Source organism: Hyperolius riggenbachi, chromosome 8, assembly GCF_040937935.1.
Source record: "Hyperolius riggenbachi isolate aHypRig1 chromosome 8, aHypRig1.pri, whole genome shotgun sequence".
Lineage (NCBI taxonomy): Eukaryota > Metazoa > Chordata > Amphibia > Anura > Hyperoliidae > Hyperolius > Hyperolius riggenbachi.
This window is the reverse complement of record NC_090653.1, coordinates 249,941,709-249,968,711: the sequence shown is the minus strand read 5'-3', so window position 1 is coordinate 249,968,711 and position 27,003 is coordinate 249,941,709. Positions and strand designations below refer to the sequence as shown.

General features: G+C 42.5%; 19 non-coding genes across 19 annotated transcripts; all 19 read left to right on the top strand.

Moving 5' to 3' along the window:
- Positions 1–604: 604 nt before the first annotated feature.
- TRNAR-UCU (transfer RNA arginine (anticodon UCU)) lies at positions 605–690 on the top strand. Its single transcript is given in 2 exon segments — positions 605–641; positions 655–690. It is a non-coding gene; the product is annotated as a tRNA-Arg (tRNA).
- An 897-nt stretch (positions 691–1,587) lies between these two features.
- On the top strand, positions 1,588–1,673 carry TRNAR-UCU (transfer RNA arginine (anticodon UCU)). Its single transcript is given in 2 exon segments — positions 1,588–1,624; positions 1,638–1,673. It is a non-coding gene; the product is annotated as a tRNA-Arg (tRNA).
- An 895-nt stretch (positions 1,674–2,568) lies between these two features.
- Positions 2,569–2,656, top strand: TRNAR-UCU (transfer RNA arginine (anticodon UCU)). The gene is given in 2 exon segments: positions 2,569–2,605; positions 2,619–2,656. It is a non-coding gene; the product is annotated as a tRNA-Arg (tRNA).
- An 893-nt stretch (positions 2,657–3,549) lies between these two features.
- Positions 3,550–3,635, top strand: TRNAR-UCU (transfer RNA arginine (anticodon UCU)). Its single transcript is given in 2 exon segments — positions 3,550–3,586; positions 3,600–3,635. It is a non-coding gene; the product is annotated as a tRNA-Arg (tRNA).
- Positions 3,636–4,530: 895 nt separating this feature from the next.
- TRNAR-UCU (transfer RNA arginine (anticodon UCU)) lies at positions 4,531–4,616 on the top strand. The gene is given in 2 exon segments: positions 4,531–4,567; positions 4,581–4,616. It is a non-coding gene; the product is annotated as a tRNA-Arg (tRNA).
- An 895-nt stretch (positions 4,617–5,511) lies between these two features.
- On the top strand, positions 5,512–5,597 carry TRNAR-UCU (transfer RNA arginine (anticodon UCU)). Its single transcript is given in 2 exon segments — positions 5,512–5,548; positions 5,562–5,597. It is a non-coding gene; the product is annotated as a tRNA-Arg (tRNA).
- A 1,193-nt stretch (positions 5,598–6,790) lies between these two features.
- Positions 6,791–6,876, top strand: TRNAR-UCU (transfer RNA arginine (anticodon UCU)). Its single transcript is given in 2 exon segments — positions 6,791–6,827; positions 6,841–6,876. It is a non-coding gene; the product is annotated as a tRNA-Arg (tRNA).
- An 896-nt stretch (positions 6,877–7,772) lies between these two features.
- TRNAR-UCU (transfer RNA arginine (anticodon UCU)) lies at positions 7,773–7,858 on the top strand. Its single transcript is given in 2 exon segments — positions 7,773–7,809; positions 7,823–7,858. It is a non-coding gene; the product is annotated as a tRNA-Arg (tRNA).
- A 1,874-nt stretch (positions 7,859–9,732) lies between these two features.
- On the top strand, positions 9,733–9,818 carry TRNAR-UCU (transfer RNA arginine (anticodon UCU)). Its single transcript is given in 2 exon segments — positions 9,733–9,769; positions 9,783–9,818. It is a non-coding gene; the product is annotated as a tRNA-Arg (tRNA).
- An 891-nt stretch (positions 9,819–10,709) lies between these two features.
- On the top strand, positions 10,710–10,795 carry TRNAR-UCU (transfer RNA arginine (anticodon UCU)). Its single transcript is given in 2 exon segments — positions 10,710–10,746; positions 10,760–10,795. It is a non-coding gene; the product is annotated as a tRNA-Arg (tRNA).
- A 1,878-nt stretch (positions 10,796–12,673) lies between these two features.
- On the top strand, positions 12,674–12,759 carry TRNAR-UCU (transfer RNA arginine (anticodon UCU)). Its single transcript is given in 2 exon segments — positions 12,674–12,710; positions 12,724–12,759. It is a non-coding gene; the product is annotated as a tRNA-Arg (tRNA).
- Positions 12,760–13,654: 895 nt separating this feature from the next.
- Positions 13,655–13,742, top strand: TRNAR-UCU (transfer RNA arginine (anticodon UCU)). The gene is given in 2 exon segments: positions 13,655–13,691; positions 13,705–13,742. It is a non-coding gene; the product is annotated as a tRNA-Arg (tRNA).
- Positions 13,743–14,635: 893 nt separating this feature from the next.
- TRNAR-UCU (transfer RNA arginine (anticodon UCU)) lies at positions 14,636–14,721 on the top strand. The gene is given in 2 exon segments: positions 14,636–14,672; positions 14,686–14,721. It is a non-coding gene; the product is annotated as a tRNA-Arg (tRNA).
- An 895-nt stretch (positions 14,722–15,616) lies between these two features.
- Positions 15,617–15,702, top strand: TRNAR-UCU (transfer RNA arginine (anticodon UCU)). The gene is given in 2 exon segments: positions 15,617–15,653; positions 15,667–15,702. It is a non-coding gene; the product is annotated as a tRNA-Arg (tRNA).
- Positions 15,703–16,597: 895 nt separating this feature from the next.
- On the top strand, positions 16,598–16,683 carry TRNAR-UCU (transfer RNA arginine (anticodon UCU)). The gene is given in 2 exon segments: positions 16,598–16,634; positions 16,648–16,683. It is a non-coding gene; the product is annotated as a tRNA-Arg (tRNA).
- Positions 16,684–17,578: 895 nt separating this feature from the next.
- Positions 17,579–17,664, top strand: TRNAR-UCU (transfer RNA arginine (anticodon UCU)). Its single transcript is given in 2 exon segments — positions 17,579–17,615; positions 17,629–17,664. It is a non-coding gene; the product is annotated as a tRNA-Arg (tRNA).
- An 895-nt stretch (positions 17,665–18,559) lies between these two features.
- On the top strand, positions 18,560–18,645 carry TRNAR-UCU (transfer RNA arginine (anticodon UCU)). Its single transcript is given in 2 exon segments — positions 18,560–18,596; positions 18,610–18,645. It is a non-coding gene; the product is annotated as a tRNA-Arg (tRNA).
- A 1,187-nt stretch (positions 18,646–19,832) lies between these two features.
- On the top strand, positions 19,833–19,918 carry TRNAR-UCU (transfer RNA arginine (anticodon UCU)). Its single transcript is given in 2 exon segments — positions 19,833–19,869; positions 19,883–19,918. It is a non-coding gene; the product is annotated as a tRNA-Arg (tRNA).
- An 896-nt stretch (positions 19,919–20,814) lies between these two features.
- On the top strand, positions 20,815–20,900 carry TRNAR-UCU (transfer RNA arginine (anticodon UCU)). Its single transcript is given in 2 exon segments — positions 20,815–20,851; positions 20,865–20,900. It is a non-coding gene; the product is annotated as a tRNA-Arg (tRNA).
- The last annotated feature ends 6,103 nt before the right edge of the window (positions 20,901–27,003 follow it).

The window sequence follows — 27,003 nt, the reverse complement described above, 5'->3', positions numbered from 1 at the left end:
CAAGCCGCCCTTGAGATTCCTTAGGGACATCATTTAAGAATATCCCATCAAGGGCTTCATTCCTAAAATGTATATCTTCTCCAGATGTAGTATGCAAAGCAAGCTGCATGAGCATTGTTGTGCAGCACAAAGGATATCACCTTGGACGTGCAAACAAATTCACGTTTTGAAATGTGGAGCGTCTCAGTTCCTGAAGCATTCATGATGGGTTTTTTTTAATGAGTGGCACCAATTTCATTAAATGAAACAAAAGAAGTGGATTTGAGAGGTCTGATGTTGGTAAGTACAACCATCTCTGCTGCTGAGTATTGAAAGTTTAGCAGGTTACAGGTAGTAGACTCAGAAAGTTTTTGATTTTTCTTAGAAATCTAGAAGACGGGTTGTGATGATAGCTTGTTATGTAATGAAACAGGTGTTTGATGAGAGTGAGATGGGACTGCTGAAATAATCCAGAGTAACATTTGGGAGATAGCCAGATGCTGTACTCTTTCTTCTTATATAACAAAAAGGTAGCCTGCATACATCCTGAAATGCCACGAACAAATGGGTAAAAGCAGATATTTTTCATTTGAAGGTGCCTGGCAAAAACAGTCAGTGCAAGCTCGGCTCTGTGGCGCAATGGATAGCGCATTGGACTTCTAGTGAAATGTAGGCATTCAAAGGTTGTGGGTTCGAGTCCCACCAGAGTCGCATTTTAAACTGGAAACCAAAGCCGTGTTACCTAAAAGATGCTGAAAGTGCAACGAAGATGGCCCTCAAAAGTCCATCCCTGGAAACTTGTCTGCTGCAACACAGACTAAGCTCTTCATGGAAAGGAGTAAACAGTTCACCTTCACCAGCACAGTTTGTAACCACCTCATCAACTAATGACACACAATTAATCAACTAAGAGAATGAAAGCATGCCAAGTCTTGCCTTCCATAACCAACAAACTTGGTTTTCACTAATGATAAATCTAGCTTTGTTCCTAAATTTAAACAACAAGCCGCCCTTGAGATTCCATAAGGACATCATTTAAGAATATCCCATCAAGGGCTTCATTCCTAAAATGTATATCTTCTCCAGATGTAGTATGCAAAGCAAGCTGCATGAGCATTTTTGTGCAGCACAAAGGATATCACCTTGGACGTGCAAACAAATTCACATTTTGAAATGTGGAGCGTCTCAGTTCCTGAAGCATTCATGATGGGTTTTTTTTTAAATGAGTGACACCAATTTCATTAAATGAAAGAAAAGAAGTGGATTTGAGAGGTCAGATGTTGGTAAGTACAACCATCTCTGCTGCTGAGTATTGAAAGTTTAGCAGGTTACAGGTAGTAGACTCAGAAAGTTTTTGATTTTTCTTAGAAATCTAGAAGACGGGTTGTGATGATAGCTTGTTATGTAATGAAACAGGTGTTTGATGAGAGTGAGATGGGACTGCTGAAATAATCCAGAGTAACATTTGGGAGATAGCCAGATGCTGTACTCTTTCTTCTTATATAACAAAAAGGTAGCCTGCATACATCCTGAAATGCCACGAACAAATGGGTAAAAGCAGATATTTTTCATTTGAAGGTGCCTGGCAAAAACAGTCAGTGCAAGCTCGGCTCTGTGGTGCAATTGATAGCGCATTGGACTTCTAGTGAAATGTAGGCTTTCAAAGGTTGTGGGTTCGAGTCCCACCAGAGTCACATTTTAAACTGGAAACCGAAGCCGTGTTACCTAAAAGATGCTGAAAGTGCACCAAAGATGGCCCTCAAAAGTCCATCCCTGGAAACTTGTCTGCTGCAACACAGACTAAGCTCTTCATGGAAAGGAGTAAACAGTTCACCTTCACCAGCACAGTTTGTAACCACCTCATCAACTAATGACACACAATTAATCAACTAAGAGAATGAAAGCGTGCCAAGTCTTGCCTTCCATAACCAACAAACTTGGTTTTCACTAATGATAAATCTAGCTTTGTTCCTAAATTTAAACAACAAGCCGCCCTTGAGATTCCATAGGGACATCATTGAAGAATATCCCATCAAGGGCTTCATTCCTAAAATGTATATCTTCTCCAGATGTAGTATGCAAAGCAAGCTGCACGAGCATTGTTGTGCAGCACAAAGGATATCACCTTGGACGTGCAAACAAATTCACATTTTGAAATGTGAAGCGTCTCAGTTCCTGAAGCATTCATGGTGGGTTTTTTTTAATGAGTGGCACCAATTTCATTAAATGAAACAAAAGAAGTGGATTTGAGAGGTCAGATGTTGGTAAGTACAACCATCTCTGCTGCTGAGTATTGAAAGTTTAGCAGGTTACAGGTAGTAGACTCAGAAAGTTTTTGATTTTTCTTAGAAATCTAGAAGACGGGTTGTGATGATAGCTTGTTATGTAATGAAACAGGTGTTTGATGAGAGTGAGATGGGACTGCTGAAATAATCCAGAGTAACATTTGGGAGATAGCCAGATGCTGTACTCTTTCTTCTTATATAACAAAAAGGTAGCCTGCATACATCCTGAAATGCCACGAACAAATAGGTAAAAGCAGATATTTTTCATTTGAAGGTGCCTGGCAAAAACAGTCAGTGCAAGCTCGGCTCTGTGGCGCAATGGATAGCGCATTGGACTTCTAGTGAAATGTAGGCATTCAAAGGTTGTGGGTTCGAGTCCCACCAGAGTGGCATTTTAAACTTGAAACCGAAGCCGTGTTACCTAAAAGATGCTGAAAGTGCACCGAAGATGGCCCTCAAAAGTCCATCCCTGGAAACTTGTCTGCTGCAACACAGACTAAGCTTTTTATGGAAAGGAGTAAACAGTTCACCTTCACCAGCACAGTTTGTAACCACCTCATCAACTAATGACACACAATTAATCAACTAAGAGAATGAAAGCGTGCCAAGTCTTGCCTTCCATAACCAACAAACTTAATTTTTGCTAATGATAAATCTAGCTTTGTTCCTAAATTTAAACAACAAGCCGCCCTTGAGATTCCATAGGGACATCATTGAAGAATATCCCATCAAGGGCTTCATTCCTAAAATGTATATCTTCTCCAGATGTAGTATGCAAAGCAAGCTGCATGAGCATTGTTGTGCAGCACAAAGGATATCACCTTGGACGTGCAAACAAATTCACATTTTGAAATGTGGAGCGTCTCAGTTCCTGAAGCATTCATGATGGTTTTTTTTTAATGAGTGGCACCAATTTCATTAAATGAAACAAAAGAAGTGGATTTGAGAGGTCAGATGTTGGTAAGTACAACCATCTCTGCTGCTGAGTATTGAAAGTTTAGCAGGTTACAGGTAGTAGACTCAGAAAGTTTTTGATTTTTCTTAGAAATCTAGAAGATGGGTTGTGATGATAGCTTGTTATGTAATGAAACAGGTGTTTGATGAGAGTGAGATGGGACTGCTGAAATAATCCAGAGTAACATTTGGGAGATAGCCAGATGCTGTACTCTTTCTTCTTATATAACAAAAAGGTAGCCTGCATACATCCTGAAATGCCACGAACAAATGGGTAAAAGCAGATATTTTTCATTTGAAGGTGCCTGGCAAAAACAGTCAGTGCAAGCTTGGCTCTGTGGCGCAATGGATAGCGCATTGGACTTCTAGTGAAATGTAGGCATTCAAAGGTTGTGGGTTCGAGTCCCACCAGAGTCGCATTTTAAACTGGAAACCGAAGCCGTGTTACCTAAAAGAAGCTGAAAGTGCACCGAAGATGGCCCTCAAAAGTCCATCCCTGGAAACTTGTCTGCTGCAACACAGACTAAGCTCTTCATGGAAAGGAGTAAACAGTTCACCTTCACCAGCACAGTTTGTAACCACCTCATCAACTAATGACACACAATTAATCAACTAAGAGAATGAAAGCGTGCCAAGTCTTGCCTTCCATAACCAACAAACTTGGTTTTCGCTAATGATAAATCTAGCTTTGTTCCTAAATTTAAACAACAAGCCGCCCTTGAGATTCCATAGGGACATCATTTAAGAATATACCATCAAGGGCTTCATTCCTAAAATGTATATCTTCTCCAGATGTAGTATGCAAAGCAAGCTGCATGAGCATTGTTGTGCAGCACAAAGGATATCACCTTGGACGTGCAAACAAATTCACATTTTGAAATGTGGAGCGTCTCAGTTCCTGAAGCATTCATGATGGGTTTTTTTTAATGAGTGGCACCAATTTCATTAAATGAAACAAAAGAAGTGGATTTGAGAGGTCAGATGTTGGTAAGTACAACCATCTCTGCTGCTGAGTATTGAAAGTTTAGCAGGTTACAGGTAGTAGACTCAGAAAGTTTTAGATTTTTCTTAGAAATCTAGAAGACGGGTTGTGATGATAGCTTGTTATGTAATGAAACAGGTGTTTGATGAGAGTGAGATGGGACTGCTGAAATAATCCAGAGTAACATTTGGGAGATAGCCAGATGCTGTACTCTTTCTTCTTATATAACAAAAAGGTAGCCTGCATGCATCCTGAAATGCCACGAACAAATGGGTAAAAGCAGATATTTTTCATTTGAAGGTGCCTGGCAAAAACAGTCAGTGCAAGCTTGGCTCTGTGGCGCAATGGATAGTGCATTGGACTTCTAGTGAAATGTAGGCATTCAAAGGTTGTGGGTTCGACTCCCACCAGAGTCACATTTTAAACTGGAAACCGAAGCCGTGTTACCTAAAAGATGCTGAAAGTGCACCGAAGATGGCCCTCAAAAGTCCATCCCTGGAAACTTGTCTGCTGCAACACAGACTAAGCTTTTTATGGAAAGGAGTAAACAGTTCACCTTCACCAGCACAGTTTGTAACCACCTCATCAACTAATGACACACAATTAATCAACTAAGAGAATGAAAGCGTGCCAAGTCTTGCCTTCCATAACCAACAAACTTAATTTTTGCTAATGATAAATCTAGCTTTGTTCCTAAATTTAAACAACAAGCCGCCCTTGAGATTCCATAGGGACATCATTGAAGAATATCCCATCAAGGGCTTCATTCCTAAAATGTATATCTTCTCCAGATGTAGTATGCAAAGCAAGCTGCATGAGCATTGTTGTGCAGCACAAAGGATATCACCTTGGACGTGCAAACAAATTCACATTTTGAAATGTGGAGCGTCTCAGTTCCTGAAGCATTCATGATGTTTTTTTTTTAATGAGTGGCACCAATTTCATTAAATGAAACAAAAGAAGTGGATTTGAGAGGTCAGATGTTGGTAAGTACAACCATCTCTGCTGCTGAGTATTGAAAGTTTAGCAGGTTACAGGTAGTAGACTCAGAAAGTTTTTGATTTTTCTTAGAAATCTAGAAGATGGGTTGTGATGATAGCTTGTTATGTAATGAAACAGGTGTTTGATGAGAGTGAGATGGGACTGCTGAAATAATCCAGAGTAACATTTGGGAGATAGCCAGATGCTGTACTCTTTCTTCTTATATAACAAAAAGGTAGCCTGCATACATCCTGAAATGCCACGAACAAATGGGTAAAAGCAGATATTTTTCATTTGAAGGTGCCTGGCAAAAACAGTCAGTGCAAGCTCGGCTCTGTGGCGCAATGGATAGCGCATTGGACTTCTAGTGAAATGTAGGCATTCAAAGGTTGTGGGTTCGAGTCCCACCAGAGTCGCATTTTAAACTGGAAACCGAAGCCGTGTTACCTAAAAGAAGCTGAAAGTGCACCGAAGATGGCCCTCAAAAGTCCATCCCTGGAAACTTGTCTGCTGCAACACAGACTAAGGGCCTTTTTCCTCTAGCCTGCGATTTGCGATTTGCTTCTGACTGCAAATCGCAAGGTACATTAAACTAATGGAAACTGCAGCAGCAATTTCCATTAGTGCGATCCGATTGCGATGCGATTTTAGTCAAAGCGCAATCGTCATCCTGCTGCGTTTTGTATGCGATTGAGCTGGACTATAATGAGTATAGTAGCTCAATCGCAATCGCAATCGCATGGTGGAAATTGAAACGCGATTGCGATCGCGATCGGAATCGCGATCGCAATCGCGATCGCATTTCATAGTGGAAAAGAGCCCTAAGCTCTTCATGGAAAGGAGTAAACAGTTCACCTTCACCAGCACAGTTTGTAACCACCTCATCAACTAATGACACACAATTAATCAACTAAGAGAATGAAAGCGTGCCAAGTCTTGCCTTCCATAACCAACAAACTTGGTTTTCACTAATGATAAATCTAGCTTTGTTCCTAAATTTAAACAACAAGCCGCCCTTGAGATTCCATAGGGACATCATTGAAGAATATCCCATCAAGGGCTTCATTCCTAAAATGTATATCTTCTCCAGATGTAGTATGCAAAGCAAGCTGCATGAGCATTGTTGTGCAGCACAAAGGATATCACCTTGGACGTGCAAACAAATTCACATTTTGAAATGTGGAGCGTCTCAGTTCCTGAAGCATTCATGATGGGTTTTTTTAATGAGTGGCACCAATTTCATTAAATGAAACAAAAGAAGTGGATTTGAGAGGTCAGATGTTGGTAAGTACAACCATCTCTGCTGCTGAGTGTTGAAAGTTTAGCAGGTTACAGGTAGTAGACTCAGAAAGTTTTTGATTTTTCTTAGAAATCTAGAAGACGGGTTGTGATGATAGCTTGTTATGTAATGAAACAGGTGTTTGATGAGAGTGAGATGGGACTGCTGAAATAATCCAGAGTAACATTTGGGAGATAGCCAGATGCTGTACTCTTTCTTCTTATATAACAAAAAGGTAGCCTGCATACATCCTGAAATGCAACGAACAAATGGGTAAAAGCAGATATTTTTCATTTGAAGGTGCCTGGCAAAAACAGGCAGTGCAAGCTCGGCTCTGTGGCGCAATGGATAGCGCATTGGACTTCTAGTGAAATGTAGGCATTCAAAGGTTGTGGGTTCGAGTCCCACCAGAGTCGCATTTTAAACTGGAAACCGAAGCCGTGTTACCTAAAAGATGCTGAAAGTGCACCAAAGATGGCCCTCAAGAGTCCATCCCTGGAAACTTGTCTGCTGCAACACAGACTAAGCTCTTCATGGAAAGGAGTAAACAGTTCACCTTCACCAGCACAGTTTGTAACCACCTCATGAACTAATGACACACAATTAATCAACTAAGAGAATGAAAGCGTGCCAAGTCTTGCTTTCCATAACCAACAAACTTGGTTTTCGCTAATGATAAATCTAGCTTTGTTCCTAAATTTAAACAACAAGCCGCCCTTGAGATTCCTTAGGGACATCATTTAAGAATATCCCATCAAGGGCTTCATTCCTAAAATGTATATCTTCTCCAGATGTAGTATGCAAAGCAAGCTGCATGAGCATTGTTGTGCAGCACAAAGGATATCACCTTGGACGTGCAAACAAATTCACATTTTGAAATGTGGAGCGTCTCAGTTCCTGTAAGCATTCATGATGGGTTTTTTTTAATGAGTAGCACCAATTTCATTAAATGAAACAAAAGAAGTGGATTTGAGAGGTCTGATGTTGGTAAGTACAACCATCTCTGCTGCTGAGTATTGAAAGTTTAGCAGGTTACAGGTAGTAGACTCAGAAAGTTTTTGATTTTTCTTAGAAATCTAGAAGACGGGTTGTGATGATAGCTTGTTATGTAATGAAACAGGTGTTTGATGAGAGTGAGATGGGACTGCTGCAATAATCCAGAGTAACATTTGGGAGATAGCCAGATGCTGTACTCTTTCTTCTTATATAACAAAAAGGTAGCCTGCATACATCCTGAAATGCCACGAACAAATGGGTAAAAGCAGATATTTTTCATTTGAAGGTGCCTGGCAAAAACAGTCAGTGCAAGCTCGGCTCTGTGGCGCAATGGATAGCGCATTGGACTTCTAGTGAAATGTAGGCATTCAAAGGTTGTGGGTTCGAGTCCCACCAGAGTCGCATTTTAAACTGGAAACCAAAGCCGTGTTACCTAAAAGATGCTGAAAGTGCAACGAAGATGGCCCTCAAAAGTCCATCCCTGGAAACTTGTCTGCTGCAACACAGACTAAGCTCTTCATGGAAAGGAGTAAACAGTTCACCTTCACCAGCACAGTTTGTAACCACCTCATCAACTAATGACACACAATTAATCAACTAAGAGAATGAAAGCATGCCAAGTCTTGCCTTCCATAACCAACAAACTTGGTTTTCACTAATGATAAATCTAGCTTTGTTCCTAAATTTAAACAACAAGCCGCCCTTGAGATTCCATAAGGACATCATTTAAGAATATCCCATCAAGGGCTTCATTCCTAAAATGTATATCTTCTCCAGATGTAGTATGCAAAGCAAGCTGCATGAGCATTGTTGTGCAGCACAAAGGATATCACCTTGGACGTGCAAACAAATTCACATTTTGAAATGTGGAGCGTCTCAGTTCCTGAAGCATTCATGATGGGTTTTTTTTAATGAGTGACACCAATTTCATTAAATGAAACAAAAGAAGTGGATTTGAGAGGTCAGATGTTGGTAAGTACAACCATCTCTGCTGCTGAGTATTGAAAGTTTAGCAGGTTACAGGTAGTAGACTCAGAAAGTTTTTGATTTTTCTTAGAAATCTAGAAGACGGGTTGTGATGATAGCTTGTTATGTAATGAAACAGGTGTTTGATGAGAGTGAGATGGGACTGCTGAAATAATCCAGAGTAACATTTGGGAGATAGCCAGATGCTGTACTCTTTCTTCTTATATAACAAAAAGGTAGCCTGCATACATCCTGAAATGCCACGAACAAATGGGTAAAAGCAGATATTTTTCATTTGAAGGTGCCTGGCAAAAACAGTCAGTGCAAGCTCGGCTCTGTGGCGCAATGGATAGCGCATTGCTTCTAGTGAAATGTAGGCATTCAAAGGTTGTGGGTTCAAGTCCCACCAGAGTCGCATTTTAAACTGGAAACCGAAGCCGTGTTACCTAAAAGATGCTGAAAGTGCACCGAAGATGGCCCTCAAAAGTCCATCCCTGGAAACTTGTCTGCTGCAACACAGACTAAGCTCTTCATGGAAAGGAGTAAACAGTTCACCTTCACCAGCACAGTTTGTAACCACCTCATCAACTAATGACACACAATTAATCAACTAAGAGAATGAAAGCGTGCCAAGTCTTGCCTTCCATAACCAACAAACTTGGTTTTCACTAATGATAAATCTAGCTTTGTTCCTAAATTTAAACAACAAGCCGCCCTTGAGATTCCATAGGGACATCATTTAAGAATATCCCATCAAGGGCTTCATTCCTAAAATGTATATCTTCTCCAGATGTAGTATGCAAAGCAAGCTGCATGAGCATTGTTGTGCAGCACAAAGGATATCACCTTGGACGTGCAAACAAATTCACATTTTGAAATGTGGAGCGTCTCAGTTCCTGAAGCATTCATGATGGGTTTTTTTTAATGAGTGGCACCAATTTCATTAAATGAAACAAAAGAAGTGGATTTGAGAGGTCTGATGTTGGTAAGTACAACCATCTCTGCTGCTGAGTATTGAAAGTTTAGCAGGTTACAGGTAGTAGACTCAGAAAGTTTTTGATTTTTCTTAGAAATCTAGAAGACGGGTTGTGATGATAGCTTGTTATGTAATGAAACAGGTGTTTGATGAGAGTGAGATGGGACTGCTGAAATAATCCAGAGTAACATTTGGGAGATAGCCAGATGCTGTACTCTTTCTTCTTATATAACAAAAAGGTAGCCTGCATACATCCTGAAATGCCACGAACAAATAGGTAAAAGCAGATATTTTTTATTTGAAGGTGCCTGGCAAAAACAGTCAGTGCAAGCTCGGCTCTGTGGCGCAATGGATAGCGCATTGGACTTCTAGTGAAATGTAGGCATTCAAAGGTTGTGGGTTCGAGTCCCACCAGAGTCGCATTTTAAACTGGAAACCAAAGCCGTGTTACCTAAAAGATGCTGAAAGTGCAACGAAGATGGCCCTCAAAAGTCCATCCCTGGAAACTTGTCTGCTGCAACACAGACTAAGCTCTTCATGGAAAGGAGTAAACAGTTCACCTTCACCAGCACAGTTTGTAACCACCTCATCAACTAATGACACACAATTAATCAACTAAGAAAATGAAAGCATGCCAAGTCTTGCCTTCCATAACCAACAAACTTGGTTTTCACTAATAAGTCTAGCTTTGTTCCTAAATTTAAACAACAAGCCGCCCTTGAGATTCCATAGGGACATCATTTAAGAATATCCCATCAAGGGCTTCATTCCTAAAATGTATATCTTCTCCAGATGTAGTATGCAAAGCAAGCTGCATGAGCATTGTTGTGCAGCACAAAGGATATCACCTTGGACGTGCAAACAAATTCACATTTTGAAATGTGGAGCGTCTCAGTTCCTGAAGCATTCATGATGGGTTTTTTTAATGAGTGGCACCAATTTCATTAAATGAAACAAAAGAAGTTGATTTGAGAGGTCAGATGTTGGTAAGTACAACCATCTCTGCTGCTGAGTGTTGAAAGTTTAGCAGGTTACAGGTAGTAGACTCAGAAAGTTTTTGATTTTTCTTAGAAATCTAGAAGACGGGTTGTGATGATAGCTTGTTATGTAATGAAACAGGTGTTTGATGAGAGTGAGATGGGACTGCTGAAATAATCCAGAGTAACATTTGGGAGATAGCCAGATGCTGTACTCTTTCTTCTTATATAACAAAAAGTTAGCCTGCATACATCCTGAAATGCAACGAACAAATGGGTAAAAGCAGATATTTTTCATTTGAAGGTGCCTGGCAAAAACAGGCAGTGCAAGCTCGGCTCTGTGGCGCAATGGATAGTGCATTGGACTTCTAGTGAAATGTAGGCATTCAGAGGTTGTGGGTTCGAGTCCCACCAGAGTTGCATTTTAAACTGGAAACCGAAGCCGTGTTACCTAAAAGATGCTGAAAGTGCACCAAAGATGGCCCTCAAGAGTCCATCCCTGGAAACTTGTCTGCTGCAACACAGACTAAGCTCTTCATGGAAAGGAGTAAACAGTTCACCTTCACCAGCACAGTTTGTAACCACCTCATCAACTAATGACACACAATTAATCAACTAAGAGAATGAAAGCGTGCCAAGTCTTGCCTTCCATAACCAACAAACTTGGTTTTCGCTAATGATAAATCTAGCTTTGTTCCTAAACTTAAACAACAAGCCGCCCTTGAGATTCCTTAGGGACATCATTTAAGAATATCCCATCAAGGGCTTCATTCCTAAAATGTATATCTTCTCCAGATGTAGTATGCAAAGCAAGCTGCATGAGCATTGTTGTGCAGCACAAAGGATATCACCTTGGACGTGCAAACAAATTCACATTTTGAAATGTGGAGCGTCTTAGTTCCTGTAAGCATTCATGATGGGTTTTTTTTAATGAGTAGCACCAATTTCATTAAATGAAACAAAAGAAGTGGATTTGAGAGGTCAGATGTTGGTAAGTACAACCATCTCTGCTGCTGAGTATTGAAAGTTTAGCAGGTTACAGGTAGTAGACTCAGAAAGTTTTAGATTTTTCTTAGAAATCTAGAAGACGGGTTGTGATGATAGCTTGTTATGTAATGAAACAGGTGTTTGATGAGAGTGAGATGGGACTGCTGAAATAATCCAGAGTAACATTTGGGAGATAGCCAGATGCTGTACTCTTTCTTCTTATATAACAAAAAGGTAGCCTGCATACATCCTGAAATGCCACGAACAAATGGGTAAAAGCAGATATTTTTCATTTGAAGGTGCCTGGCAAAAACTGTCAGTGCAAGCTCGGCTCTGTGGCGCAATGGATAGCGCATTGGACTTCTAGTAAAATATAGGCATTCTAAGGTTGTGGATTTGAGTCCCACCAGAGTTGCATTTTAAACTGGAAACCGAAGCCGTGTTACCTAAAAGATGCTGAAAGTGCACCGAAGATGGCCCTCAAAAGTCCATCCCTGGAAACTTGTCTGCTGCAACACAGACTAAGCTTTTCATGGAAAGGAGTAAACAGTTCACCTTCACCAGCACAGTTTGAAACCACCTCATCAACTAATGACACACAATTAATCAACTAAGAGAATGAAAGCGTGCCAAGTCTTGCCTTCCATAACCAACAAACTTGGTTTTCACTAATGATAAATCTAGCTTTGTTCCTAAATTTAAACAACAAGCCGCCCTTGAGATTCCATAGGGACATCATTTAAGAATATCCCATCAAGGGCTTCATTCCTAAAATGTATATCTTCTCCAGATGTAGTATGCAAAGCAAGCTGCATGAGCATTGTTGTGCAGCACAAAGGATATCACCTTGGACGTGCAAACAAATTCACATTTTGAAATGTGGAGCGTCTCAGTTCCTGAAGCATTCATGATGGGTTTTTTTTTAATGAGTGGCACCAATTTCATTAAATGAAACAAAAGAAGTGGATTTGAGAGGTCTGATGTTGGTAAGTACAACCATCTCTGCTGCTGAGTATTGAAAGTTTAGCAGGTTACAGGTAGTAGACTCAGAAAGTTTTTGATTTTTCTTAGAAATCTAGAAGACGGGTTGTGATGATAGCTTGTTATGTAATGAAACAGGTGTTTGATGAGAGTGAGATGGGACTGCTGCAATAATCCAGAGTAACATTTGGGAGATAGCCAGATGCTGTACTCTTTCTTCTTATATAACAAAAAGGTAGCCTGCATACATCCTGAAATGCCACGAACAAATGGGTAAAAGCAGATATTTTTCATTTGAAGGTGCCTGGCAAAAACAGTCAGTGCAAGCTCGGCTCTGTGGCGCAATGGATAGCGCATTGGACTTCTAGTGAAATGTAGGCATTCAAAGGTTGTGGGTTCGAGTCCCACCAGAGTCACATTTTAAACTGGAAACCGAAGCCGTGTTACCTAAAAGATGCTGAAAGTGCACCAAAGATGGCCCTCAAAAGTCCATCCCTGGAAACTTGTCTGCTGCAACACAGACTAAGCTCTTCATGGAAAGGAGTAAACAGTTCACCTTCACCAGCACAGTTTGTAACCACCTCATCAACTAATGACACACAATTAATCAACTAAGAGAATGAAAGCGTGCCAAGTCTTGCCTTCCATAACCAACAAACTTGGTTTTCACTAATGATAAATCTAGCTTTGTTCCTAAATTTAAACAACAAGCCGCCCTTGAGATTCCATAGGGACATCATTGAAGAATATCCCATCAAGGGCTTCATTCCTAAAATGTATATCTTCTCCAGATGTAGTATGCAAAGCAAGCTGCACGAGCATTGTTGTGCAGCACAAAGGATATCACCTTGGACGTGCAAACAAATTCACATTTTGAAATGTGAAGCGTCTCAGTTCCTGAAGCATTCATGGTGGGTTTTTTTTAATGAGTGGCACCAATTTCATTAAATGAAACAAAAGAAGTGGATTTGAGAGGTCAGATGTTGGTAAGTACAACCATCTCTGCTGCTGAGTATTGAAAGTTTAGCAGGTTACAGGTAGTAGACTCAGAAAGTTTTTGATTTTTCTTAGAAATCTAGAAGACGGGTTGTGATGATAGCTTGTTATGTAATGAAACAGGTGTTTGATGAGAGTGAGATGGGACTGCTGAAATAATCCAGAGTAACATTTGGGAGATAGCCAGATGCTGTACTCTTTCTTCTTATATAACAAAAAGGTAGCCTGCATACATCCTGAAATGCCACGAACAAATAGGTAAAAGCAGATATTTTTCATTTGAAGGTGCCTGGCAAAAACAGTCAGTGCAAGCTCGGCTCTGTGGCGCAATGGATAGCGCATTGGACTTCTAGTGAAATGTAGGCATTCAAAGGTTGTGGGTTCGAGTCCCACCAGAGTGGCATTTTAAACTTGAAACCGAAGCCGTGTTACCTAAAAGATGCTGAAAGTGCACCGAAGATGGCCCTCAAAAGTCCATCCCTGGAAACTTGTCTGCTGCAACACAGACTAAGCTTTTTATGGAAAGGAGTAAACAGTTCACCTTCACCAGCACAGTTTGTAACCACCTCATCAACTAATGACACACAATTAATCAACTAAGAGAATGAAAGCGTGCCAAGTCTTGCCTTCCATAACCAACAAACTTAATTTTTGCTAATGATAAATCTAGCTTTGTTCCTAAATTTAAACAACAAGCCGCCCTTGAGATTCCATAGGGACATCATTGAAGAATATCCCATCAAGGGCTTCATTCCTAAAATGTATATCTTCTCCAGATGTAGTATGCAAAGCAAGCTGCATGAGCATTGTTGTGCAGCACAAAGGATATCACCTTGGACGTGCAAACAAATTCACATTTTGAAATGTGGAGCGTCTCAGTTCCTGAAGCATTCATGATGGTTTTTTTTTAATGAGTGGCACCAATTTCATTAAATGAAACAAAAGAAGTGGATTTGAGAGGTCAGATGTTGGTAAGTACAACCATCTCTGCTGCTGAGTATTGAAAGTTTAGCAGGTTACAGGTAGTAGACTCAGAAAGTTTTTGATTTTTCTTAGAAATCTAGAAGATGGGTTGTGATGATAGCTTGTTATGTAATGAAACAGGTGTTTGATGAGAGTGAGATGGGACTGCTGAAATAATCCAGAGTAACATTTGGGAGATAGCCAGATGCTGTACTCTTTCTTCTTATATAACAAAAAGGTAGCCTGCATACATCCTGAAATGCCACGAACAAATGGGTAAAAGCAGATATTTTTCATTTGAAGGTGCCTGGCAAAAACAGTCAGTGCAAGCTTGGCTCTGTGGCGCAATGGATAGCGCATTGGACTTCTAGTGAAATGTAGGCATTCAAAGGTTGTGGGTTCGAGTCCCACCAGAGTCGCATTTTAAACTGGAAACCGAAGCCGTGTTACCTAAAAGAAGCTGAAAGTGCACCGAAGATGGCCCTCAAAAGTCCATCCCTGGAAACTTGTCTGCTGCAACACAGACTAAGCTCTTCATGGAAAGGAGTAAACAGTTCACCTTCACCAGCACAGTTTGTAACCACCTCATCAACTAATGACACACAATTAATCAACTAAGAGAATGAAAGCGTGCCAAGTCTTGCCTTCCATAACCAACAAACTTGGTTTTCGCTAATGATAAATCTAGCTTTGTTCCTAAATTTAAACAACAAGCCGCCCTTGAGATTCCATAGGGACATCATTTAAGAATATACCATCAAGGGCTTCATTCCTAAAATGTATATCTTCTCCAGATGTAGTATGCAAAGCAAGCTGCATGAGCATTGTTGTGCAGCACAAAGGATATCACCTTGGACGTGCAAACAAATTCACATTTTGAAATGTGGAGCGTCTCAGTTCCTGAAGCATTCATGATGGGTTTTTTTTAATGAGTGGCACCAATTTCATTAAATGAAACAAAAGAAGTGGATTTGAGAGGTCAGATGTTGGTAAGTACAACCATCTCTGCTGCTGAGTATTGAAAGTTTAGCAGGTTACAGGTAGTAGACTCAGAAAGTTTTAGATTTTTCTTAGAAATCTAGAAGACGGGTTGTGATGATAGCTTGTTATGTAATGAAACAGGTGTTTGATGAGAGTGAGATGGGACTGCTGAAATAATCCAGAGTAACATTTGGGAGATAGCCAGATGCTGTACTCTTTCTTCTTATATAACAAAAAGGTAGCCTGCATGCATCCTGAAATGCCACGAACAAATGGGTAAAAGCAGATATTTTTCATTTGAAGGTGCCTGGCAAAAACAGTCAGTGCAAGCTTGGCTCTGTGGCGCAATGGATAGTGCATTGGACTTCTAGTGAAATGTAGGCATTCAAAGGTTGTGGGTTCGACTCCCACCAGAGTCACATTTTAAACTGGAAACCGAAGCCGTGTTACCTAAAAGATGCTGAAAGTGCACCGAAGATGGCCCTCAAAAGTCCATCCCTGGAAACTTGTCTGCTGCAACACAGACTAAGCTTTTTATGGAAAGGAGTAAACAGTTCACCTTCACCAGCACAGTTTGTAACCACCTCATCAACTAATGACACACAATTAATCAACTAAGAGAATGAAAGCGTGCCAAGTCTTGCCTTCCATAACCAACAAACTTAATTTTTGCTAATGATAAATCTAGCTTTGTTCCTAAATTTAAACAACAAGCCGCCCTTGAGATTCCATAGGGACATCATTGAAGAATATCCCATCAAGGGCTTCATTCCTAAAATGTATATCTTCTCCAGATGTAGTATGCAAAGCAAGCTGCATGAGCATTGTTGTGCAGCACAAAGGATATCACCTTGGACGTGCAAACAAATTCACATTTTGAAATGTGGAGCGTCTCAGTTCCTGAAGCATTCATGATGGTTTTTTTTTAATGAGTGGCACCAATTTCATTAAATGAAACAAAAGAAGTGGATTTGAGAGGTCAGATGTTGGTAAGTACAACCATCTCTGCTGCTGAGTATTGAAAGTTTAGCAGGTTACAGGTAGTAGACTCAGAAAGTTTTTGATTTTTCTTAGAAATCTAGATGATGGGTTGTGATGATAGCTTGTTGTGTAATGAAACAGGTGTTTGATGAGAGTGAGATGGGACTGCTGAAATAATCCAGAGTAACATTTGGGAGATAGCCAGATGCTGTACTCTTTCTTCTTATATAACAAAAAGGTAGCCTGCATACATCCTGAAATGCCACGAACAAATGGGTAAAAGCAGATATTTTTCATTTGAAGGTGCCTGGCAAAAACAGTCAGTGCAAGCTTGGCTCTGTGGCGCAATGGATAGCGCATTGGACTTCTAGTGAAATGTAGGCATTCAAAGGTTGTGGGTTCGAGTCCCACCAGAGTCGCATTTTAAACTGGAAACCGAAGCCAGGTTACCTAAAAGAAGCTGAAAGTGCACCGAAGATGGCCCTCAAAAGTCCATCCCTGGAAACTTGTCTGCTGCAACACAGACTAAGCTCTTCATGGAAAGGAGTAAACAGTTCACCTTCACCAGCACAGTTTGTAACCACCTCATCAACTAATGACACACAATTAATCAACTAAGAGAATGAAAGCGTGCCAAGTCTTGCCTTCCATAACCAACAAACTTGGTTTTCGCTAATGATAAATCTAGCTTTGTTCCTAAATTTAAACAACAAGCCGCCCTTGAGATTCCATAGGGACATCATTTAAGAATATACCATCAAGGGCTTCATTCCTAAAATGTATATCTTCTCCAGATGTAGTATGCAAAGCAAGCTGCATGAGCATTGTTGTGCAGCACAAAGGATATCACCTTGGACGTGCAAACAAATTCACATTTTGAAATGTGGAGCGTCTCAGTTCCTGAAGCATTCATGATGGGTTTTTTTTAATGAGTGGCACCAATTTCATTAAATGAAACAAAAGAAGTGGATTTGAGAGGTCAGATGTTGGTAAGTACAACCATCTCTGCTGCTGAGTATTGAAAGTTTAGCAGGTTACAGGTAGTAGACTCAGAAAGTTTTAGATTTTTCTTAGAAATCTAGAAGACGGGTTGTGATGATAGCTTGTTATGTAATGAAACAGGTGTTTGATGAGAGTGAGATGGGACTGCTGAAATAATCCAGAGTAACATTTGGGAGATAGCCAGATGCTGTACTCTTTCTTCTTATATAACAAAAAGGTAGCCTGCATGCATCCTGAAATGCCACGAACAAATGGGTAAAAGCAGATATTTTTCATTTGAAGGTGCCTGGCAAAAACAGTCAGTGCAAGCTTGGCTCTGTGGCGCAATGGATAGTGCATTGGACTTCTAGTGAAATGTAGGCATTCAAAGGTTGTGGGTTCGACTCCCACCAGAGTCACATTTTAAACTGGAAACCGAAGCCGTGTTACCTAAAAGATGCTGAAAGTGCACCGAAGATGGCCCTCAAAAGTCCATCCCTGGAAACTTGTCTGCTGCAACACAGACTAAGCTTTTTATGGAAAGGAGTAAACAGTTCACCTTCACCAGCACAGTTTGTAACCACCTCATCAACTAATGACACACAATTAATCAACTAAGAGAATGAAAGCGTGCCAAGTCTTGCCTTCCATAACCAACAAACTTAATTTTTGCTAATGATAAATCTAGCTTTGTTCCTAAATTTAAACAACAAGCCGCCCTTGAGATTCCATAGGGACATCATTGAAGAATATCCCATCAAGGGCTTCATTCCTAAAATGTATATCTTCTCCAGATGTAGTATGCAAAGCAAGCTGCATGAGCATTGTTGTGCAGCACAAAGGATATCACCTTGGACGTGCAAACAAATTCACATTTTGAAATGTGGAGCGTCTCAGTTCCTGAAGCATTCATGATGGTTTTTTTTTAATGAGTGGCACCAATTTCATTAAATGAAACAAAAGAAGTGGATTTGAGAGGTCAGATGTTGGTAAGTACAACCATCTCTGCTGCTGAGTATTGAAAGTTTAGCAGGTTACAGGTAGTAGACTCAGAAAGTTTTTGATTTTTTTTAGAAATCTAGAAGATGGGTTGTGATGATAGCTTGTTATGTAATGAAACAGGTGTTTGATGAGAGTGAGATGGGACTGCTGAAATAATCCAGAGTAACATTTGGGAGATAGCCAGATGCTGTACTCTTTCTTCTTATATAACAAAAAGGTAGCCTGCATACATCCTGAAATGCCACGAACAAATGGGTAAAAGCAGATATTTTTCATTTGAAGGTGCCTGGCAAAAACAGTCAGTGCAAGCTCGGCTCTGTGGCGCAATGGATAGCGCATTGGACTTCTAGTGAAATGTAGGCATTCAAAGGTTGTGGGTTCGAGTCCCACCAGAGTCGCATTTTAAACTGGAAACCGAAGCCGTGTTACCTAAAAGAAGCTGAAAGTGCACCGAAGATGGCCCTAAAAAGTCCATCCCTGGAAACTTGTCTGCTGCAACACAGACTAAGGGCCTTTTTCCACTAGCCTGCGATTTGCGATTTGCTTCTGACTGCAAATCGCAAGGTACATTAAACTAATGGAAACTGCAGCAGCAATTTCCATTAGTGCGATCCGATTGCGATGCGATTTTAGTCAAAGCGCAATCGTCATCCTGCTGCGTTTTGTATGCGATTGAGCTGGACTATAATGAGTATAGTAGCTCAATCGCAATCGCATGGTGGAAATTGAAACGCGATTGCGATCGCGATCGGAATCGCGATCGCAATCGCGATCGCATTTCATAGTGGAAAAGAGCCCTAAGCTCTTCATGGAAAGGAGTAAACAGTTCACCTTCACCAGCACAGTTTGTAACCACCTCATCAACTAATGACACACAATTAATCAACTAAGAGAATGAAAGCGTGCCAAGTCTTGCCTTCCATAACCAACAAACTTGGTTTTCACTAATGATAAATCTAGCTTTGTTCCTAAATTTAAACAACAAGCCGCCCTTGAGATTCCATAGGGACATCATTGAAGAATATCCCATCAAGGGCTTCATTCCTAAAATGTATATCTTCTCCAGATGTAGTATGCAAAGCAAGCTGCATGAGCATTGTTGTGCAGCACAAAGGATATCACCTTGGACGTGCAAACAAATTCACATTTTGAAATGTGGAGCGTCTCAGTTCCTGAAGCATTCATGATGGGTTTTTTTAATGAGTGGCACCAATTTCATTAAATGAAACAAAAGAAGTGGATTTGAGAGGTCAGATGTTGGTAAGTACAACCATCTCTGCTGCTGAGTGTTGAAAGTTTAGCAGGTTACAGGTAGTAGACTCAGAAAGTTTTTGATTTTTCTTAGAAATCTAGAAGACGGGTTGTGATGATAGCTTGTTATGTAATGAAACAGGTGTTTGATGAGAGTGAGATGGGACTGCTGAAATAATCCAGAGTAACATTTGGGAGATAGCCAGATGCTGTACTCTTTCTTCTTATATAACAAAAAGGTAGCCTGCATACATCCTGAAATGCAACGAACAAATGGGTAAAAGCAGATATTTTTCATTTGAAGGTGCCTGGCAAAAACAGGCAGTGCAAGCTCGGCTCTGTGGCGCAATGGATAGCGCATTGGACTTCTAGTGAAATGTAGGCATTCAAAGGTTGTGGGTTCGAGTCCCACCAGAGTCGCATTTTAAACTGGAAACCGAAGCCGTGTTACCTAAAAGATGCTGAAAGTGCACCAAAGATGGCCCTCAAGAGTCCATCCCTGGAAACTTGTCTGCTGCAACACAGACTAAGCTCTTCATGGAAAGGAGTAAACAGTTCACCTTCACCAGCACAGTTTGTAACCACCTCATCAACTAATGACACACAATTAATCAACTAAGAGAATGAAAGCGTGCCAAGTCTTGCCTTCCATAACCAACAAACTTGGTTTTCGCTAATGATAAATCTAGCTTTGTTCCTAAATTTAAACAACAAGCCGCCCTTGAGATTCCTTAGGGACATCATTTAAGAATATCCCATCAAGGGCTTCATTCCTAAAATGTATATCTTCTCCAGATGTAGTATGCAAAGCAAGCTGCATGAGCATTGTTGTGCAGCACAAAGGATATCACCTTGGACGTGCAAACAAATTCACATTTTGAAATGTGGAGCGTCTCAGTTCCTGTAAGCATTCATGATGGGTTTTTTTTAATGAGTAGCACCAATTTCATTAAATGAAACAAAAGAAGTGGATTTGAGAGGTCTGATGTTGGTAAGTACAACCATCTCTGCTGCTGAGTATTGAAAGTTTAGCAGGTTACAGGTAGTAGACTCAGAAAGTTTTTGATTTTTCTTAGAAATCTAGAAGACGGGTTGTGATGATAGCTTGTTATGTAATGAAACAGGTGTTTGATGAGAGTGAGATGGGACTGCTGCAATAATCCAGAGTAACATTTGGGAGATAGCCAGATGCTGTACTCTTTCTTCTTATATAACAAAAAGGTAGCCTGCATACATCCTGAAATGCCACGAACAAATGGGTAAAAGCAGATATTTTTCATTTGAAGGTGCCTGGCAAAAACAGTCAGTGCAAGCTCGGCTCTGTGGCGCAATGGATAGCGCATTGGACTTCTAGTGAAATGTAGGCATTCAAAGGTTGTGGGTTCGAGTCCCACCAGAGTCGCATTTTAAACTGGAAACCAAAGCCGTGTTACCTAAAAGATGCTGAAAGTGCAACGAAGATGGCCCTCAAAAGTCCATCCCTGGAAACTTGTCTGCTGCAACACAGACTAAGCTCTTCATGGAAAGGAGTAAACAGTTCACCTTCACCAGCACAGTTTGTAACCACCTCATCAACTAATGACACACAATTAATCAACTAAGAGAATGAAAGCATGCCAAGTCTTGCCTTCCATAACCAACAAACTTGGTTTTCACTAATGATAAATCTAGCTTTGTTCCTAAATTTAAACAACAAGCCGCCCTTGAGATTCCATAAGGACATCATTTAAGAATATCCCATCAAGGGCTTCATTCCTAAAATGTATATCTTCTCCAGATGTAGTATGCAAAGCAAGCTGCATGAGCATTGTTGTGCAGCACAAAGGATATCACCTTGGACGTGCAAACAAATTCACATTTTGAAATGTGGAGCGTCTCAGTTCCTGAAGCATTCATGATGGGTTTTTTTTAATGAGTGACACCAATTTCATTAAATGAAACAAAAGAAGTGGATTTGAGAGGTCAGATGTTGGTAAGTACAACCATCTCTGCTGCTGAGTATTGAAAGTTTAGCAGGTTACAGGTAGTAGACTCAGAAAGTTTTTGATTTTTCTTAGAAATCTAGAAGACGGGTTGTGATGATAGCTTGTTATGTAATGAAACAGGTGTTTGATGAGAGTGAGATGGGACTGCTGAAATAATCCAGAGTAACATTTGGGAGATAGCCAGATGCTGTACTCTTTCTTCTTATATAACAAAAAGGTAGCCTGCATACATCCTGAAATGCCACGAACAAATGGGTAAAAGCAGATATTTTTCATTTGAAGGTGCCTGGCAAAAACAGTCAGTGCAAGCTCGGCTCTGTGGCGCAATGGATAGCGCATTGCTTCTAGTGAAATGTAGGCATTCAAAGGTTGTGGGTTCAAGTCCCACCAGAGTCGCATTTTAAACTGGAAACCGAAGCCGTGTTACCTAAAAGATGCTGAAAGTGCACCGAAGATGGCCCTCAAAAGTCCATCCCTGGAAACTTGTCTGCTGCAACACAGACTAAGCTCTTCATGGAAAGGAGTAAACAGTTCACCTTCACCAGCACAGTTTGTAACCACCTCATCAACTAATGACACACAATTAATCAACTAAGAGAATGAAAGCGTGCCAAGTCTTGCCTTCCATAACCAACAAACTTGGTTTTCACTAATGATAAATCTAGCTTTGTTCCTAAATTTAAACAACAAGCCGCCCTTGAGATTCCATAGGGACATCATTTAAGAATATCCCATCAAGGGCTTCATTCCTAAAATGTATATCTTCTCCAGATGTAGTATGCAAAGCAAGCTGCATGAGCATTGTTGTGCAGCACAAAGGATATCACCTTGGACGTGCAAACAAATTCACATTTTGAAATGTGGAGCGTCTCAGTTCCTGAAGCATTCATGATGGGTTTTTTTTTAATGAGTGGCACCAATTTCATTAAATGAAACAAAAGAAGTGGATTTGAGAGGTCTGATGTTGGTAAGTACAACCATCTCTGCTGCTGAGTATTGAAAGTTTAGCAGGTTACAGGTAGTGTTGGGCGAACAGTGTTCGCCACTGTTCGGGTTCTGCAGAACATCACCCTGTTCGGGTGATGTTCGAGTTCGGCCGAACACCTGACGGTGCTCGGCCAAACCGTTCGGCCATATGGCCGAACTAAGAGCGCATGGCCGAACGTTCCCCGAACGTTCGGCTAGCGCTGTGATTGGCCGAACGGGTCACGTGGTTCGGACCCGAACGCGCTCTGATTGGCCGAACTGTCACGTGGTTCGGGTAAATAAATACCCGAACCACGTCATATCTCCGCCATTTGTCTGTGGGTTTAGCTTTGGGTAGGCAGGCAGGGTAGTTCGCGCTCCAGCCACGCTAGCCAGGGTCCCCCCCAGTCATTGTGTGTCACTGCTGGGAACAGTAGTACACCGCTCGTTCAGCCACACTATATAGCATTCTGTGTACTGTTCTGTGTCTGCTGGGAACAGTGGTACACCGCTCGTTCAGCCACACTATATAGCATTCTGTGTACTGTTCTGTGTCTGCTGGGAACAGTGGTACACCGCTCGTTCAGCCACACTATATAGCATTCTGTGTACTGTTCTGTGTCTGCTGGGAACAGTAGTACACCGCTCGTTCAGCCACACTATATAGCATTCTGTGTACTGTTCTGTGTCTGCTGGGAACAGTAGTACACCGCTCGTTCAGCCACACTATATAGCATTCTGTGTACTGTTCTGTGTCTGCTGGGAACAGTAGTACACCGCTCGTTCAGCCACACTATATAGCATTCTGTGTACTGTTCTGTGTCTGCTGGGAATAGTGGTACACCGCTCGTTCAGCCACACTATATAGCATTCTGTGTACTGTTCTGTGTCTGCTGGGAACAGTAGTACACCGCTCGTTCAGCCACACTATATAGCATTCTGTGTACTGTTCTGTGTCTGCTGGGAACAGTAGTACACCGCTCGTTCAGCCACACTATATAGCATTCTGTGTACTGTTCTGTGTCTGCTGGGAACAGTAGTACACCGCTCGTTCAGCCACACTATATAGCATTCTGTGTACTGTTCTGTGTCTGCTGGGAACAGTAGTACACCGCTCGTTCAGCCACACTATATAGCATTCTGTGTACTGTTCTGTGTCTGCTGGGAATAGTGGTACACCGCTCGTTCAGCCACACTATATAGCATTCTGTGTACTGTTCTGTGTCTGCTGGGAACAGTAGTACACCGCTCGTTCAGCCACACTATATAGCATTCTGTGTACTGTTCTGTGTCTGCTGGGAACAGTAGTACACCGCTCGTTCAGCCACACTATATAGCATTCTGTGTACTGTTCTGTGTCTGCTGGGAATAGTGGTACACCGCTCGTTCAGCCACACTATATAGCATTCTGTGTACTGTTCTGTGTCTGCTGGGAACAGTGGTACACCGCTCGTTCAGCCACACTATATAGCATTCTGTGTACTGTTCTGTGTCTGCTGGGAACAGTGGTACACCGCTCGTTCAGCCACACTATATAGCATTCTGTGTACTGTTCTGTGTCTGCTGGGAACAGTAGTACACCGCTCGTTCAGCCACACTATATAGCATTCTGTGTACTGTTCTGTGTCTGCTGGGAACAGTAGTACACCGCTCGTTCAGCCACACTATATAGCATTCTGTGTACTGTTCTGTGTCTGCTGGGAACAGTAGTACACCGCTCGTTCAGCCACACTATATAGCATTCTGTGTACTGTTCTGTGTCTGCTGGGAATAGTGGTACACCGCTCGTTCAGCCACACTATATAGCATTCTGTGTACTGTTCTGTGTCTGCTGGGAATAGTGGTACACCGCTCGTTCGCCACTGTATAGCATTGTGCTCTGTGTCGCTGCTGGGAATAGTGGTACACCGCTCACCCGTCACTGTATAGCATTGTGCTCTGTGTCGCTGCTGGGAATAGTGGTACACCGCTCACCCGTCACTGTATAGCATTGTGCTCTGTGTCGCTGCTGGGAATAGTGGTACTGTATAGCATTTCTGTACTGCCACTGTACTGCTGCCAGTCAGCGTGTACTGTAAGGATAAGTGAAATGAGGAAGAAATCCGGTGAAAGAGGGAGGGGCAAGGGAAGAGGTGTTTCCCCTGACGGTTCACGTACAGGCCACAGGGGAGCACCCAAGAAAACCCACTCAATACCGCCCATGTTGTCCAGGACAACAACCCTCACAAATCCAAAAGAACAGGACCAGATAATTACTTGGATGACCTCTCAAGCGTCCAGCAGTGGGTTAAGCAGCACCAGCACATCACGCACGAGGTCCGAGTCCTCAGCCAGTTACAAGGAGCCAGTGGGCACAAAGCTGACACAACCGGCAGCGACACCACGCACACAACTGCCAGATAACCAGTCCGATGAATTACCTCAGGACACAATGGGGTATTCGCAGGAGCTATTCCCAGCCCAACAAACTTCCACCTTTCAAAGGTCAATGGAGGAACAGCCAGAAATGTTGTGCCTGGATTCACAACCGTTAACTGTGGGAAATGCACCGCGCACTGAAATACAAGGCGAGTCCGAAGAGGACTCGGAAACCCAAATCCCAGAGCAATTTGGGCAGGAGGGGTTGCAATTGCAGGAGGTCGGCCGACAAGATCTGGAAGACGACGTTGGAGTGTGCTGCGCAGAGGTTGTTGTGGGGAGCTCTACTCCACGGCGGTGGCCCACAATGACATATGACGAGTTTGAGGAGATGGAAGAGGAGGGTATGGACAATGTGGACAGAGACCCAGATTTTGTTTGTGAACGAGAACATCGCCGTCGTAGCAGCAGCACAGATGAGTCTGTTGAAGAACACACTGCTGCACGAGTTCGCCTTGTGCCACAAGGTAGGCGGCGCGCAATTTCAGGCACCACAAGCGTGGAAGTTCAAGTGAGAGGCAAAAGAGGAGCAAACAGAAATCGCCAGCAAGGAGGCAGGTGCTCCAAAGTCTGGGCTTTCTTTGAAGACTGCACTGAGGATGTTACCATGGCGATTTGCAAGGTGTGCAAGACCCGCCTGAGCAGGGGGAAAAATATTAACAACCTCTCCACCACCAGCATGAGCCGTCACATGCTATCCAAACATCCCACTCTTTGGGCAAACGCGTCAGGACAGGGTACCAGAAACAACACTGCCTCCCTTGGGTTCACCAGACCCGCCTCAGCAGCAGCAGTAGCCCAGCCATTGCGTGGTTCACAACATTCACAAACATCAGACGACGCTGACACTGTCACTTTCCGGAGTAGTGCTCTTGAGGTCTCCCAGTGTTCATCAAACACAACAACCAACAGCCCTTCCGTGTGCAGCGCTACGGTTCAGTTGTCTGTGTCGGAGATGTTTGAGCGCAAGAGGAAATTGCCAGCAAATGACCCCCGGGCCGTGGCAGTAACAGCCAGCATAGCCAAGCTTCTGGCCTGCGAAATGCTGCCATATCGATTGGTGGAGACAAACAGCTTCAAGGGCATGATGTCAGTGGCCATCCCACGTTACGTGGTTCCCAGCCGCTACCACTTTGCACGCTCTGCAGTGCCTGAGTTGCATGAGCACGTGGTCAGCAAAATAACCCGAAGCTTGAAGAATGCCGTTGCCTGCAAGGTTCACCTCACCACTGACACCTGGACGAGTGCGTTCGGCCAGGGTCGATACATCTCCCTTACCGCGCACTGGGTGAACCTTGTGGAGCCTGGCAGCGATTCCTCACCTGCTACGGCACGGGTGTTGCCCACGCCACAAACAGCTGCACCGCCGTCCCTCCCACTGGATAACAACAGCAGCACCTACCTCTCTGACTCCTTCTCCTCCAACGCATCTCAAAGCTGTACCTCATCCGGAAACGCTAACCCAGCAGCAGTAGGATCGTGGAAGCAGTGCAGCACAGCTGTTGGCATGCGTCAGCAAGCGTTGCTGAAGCTAATCTGCCTTGGGGATAAGCAGCACACAGGGGAGGAAATTTGGAGGGGAATAAAGGAACAGACGGATTTGTGGCTGGCACCGCTGGACCTGAAACCGGGCATGGTTGTGTGTGATAATGGGAGTAATCTCATTCGCGCTTTAAGGTTGGCTAAGCTGACACACATCCCTTGCCTGGCGCACGTGATGAACCTAGTAGTTCAGCGGTTCCTGAGGACATACCCAGGCGTGCCCGATCTGCTGTTGAAGGTGCGTCGAGTGTCCAAACATTGTAGAAATTCCAGTACTGCTTCGGGGGCACTCGCCAAGATGCAGGAGCGCTTCAATCTCCCCCACCATCGCTTGCTGTGTGATGTCCCTACGCGCTGGAATTCTACGCTGCACATGCTAGCCCGCTTTTGCGAGCAGAAGAGTGCAGTGGTCCAGTACATGACGGCGCAGTACCGAGGCGCATCCGGCCAGCTGCCAAGCTTCTGTGGATCCGATTGGGCCAACATGTTGGACCTCTGCCAAGTCCTCCAAAATTTTGAGCAATCCACGTTGCTTGTGAGCAGTGACAACTCTTCAGTCAGCATTACCATACCACTGCTGTGTTTACTGAAGAG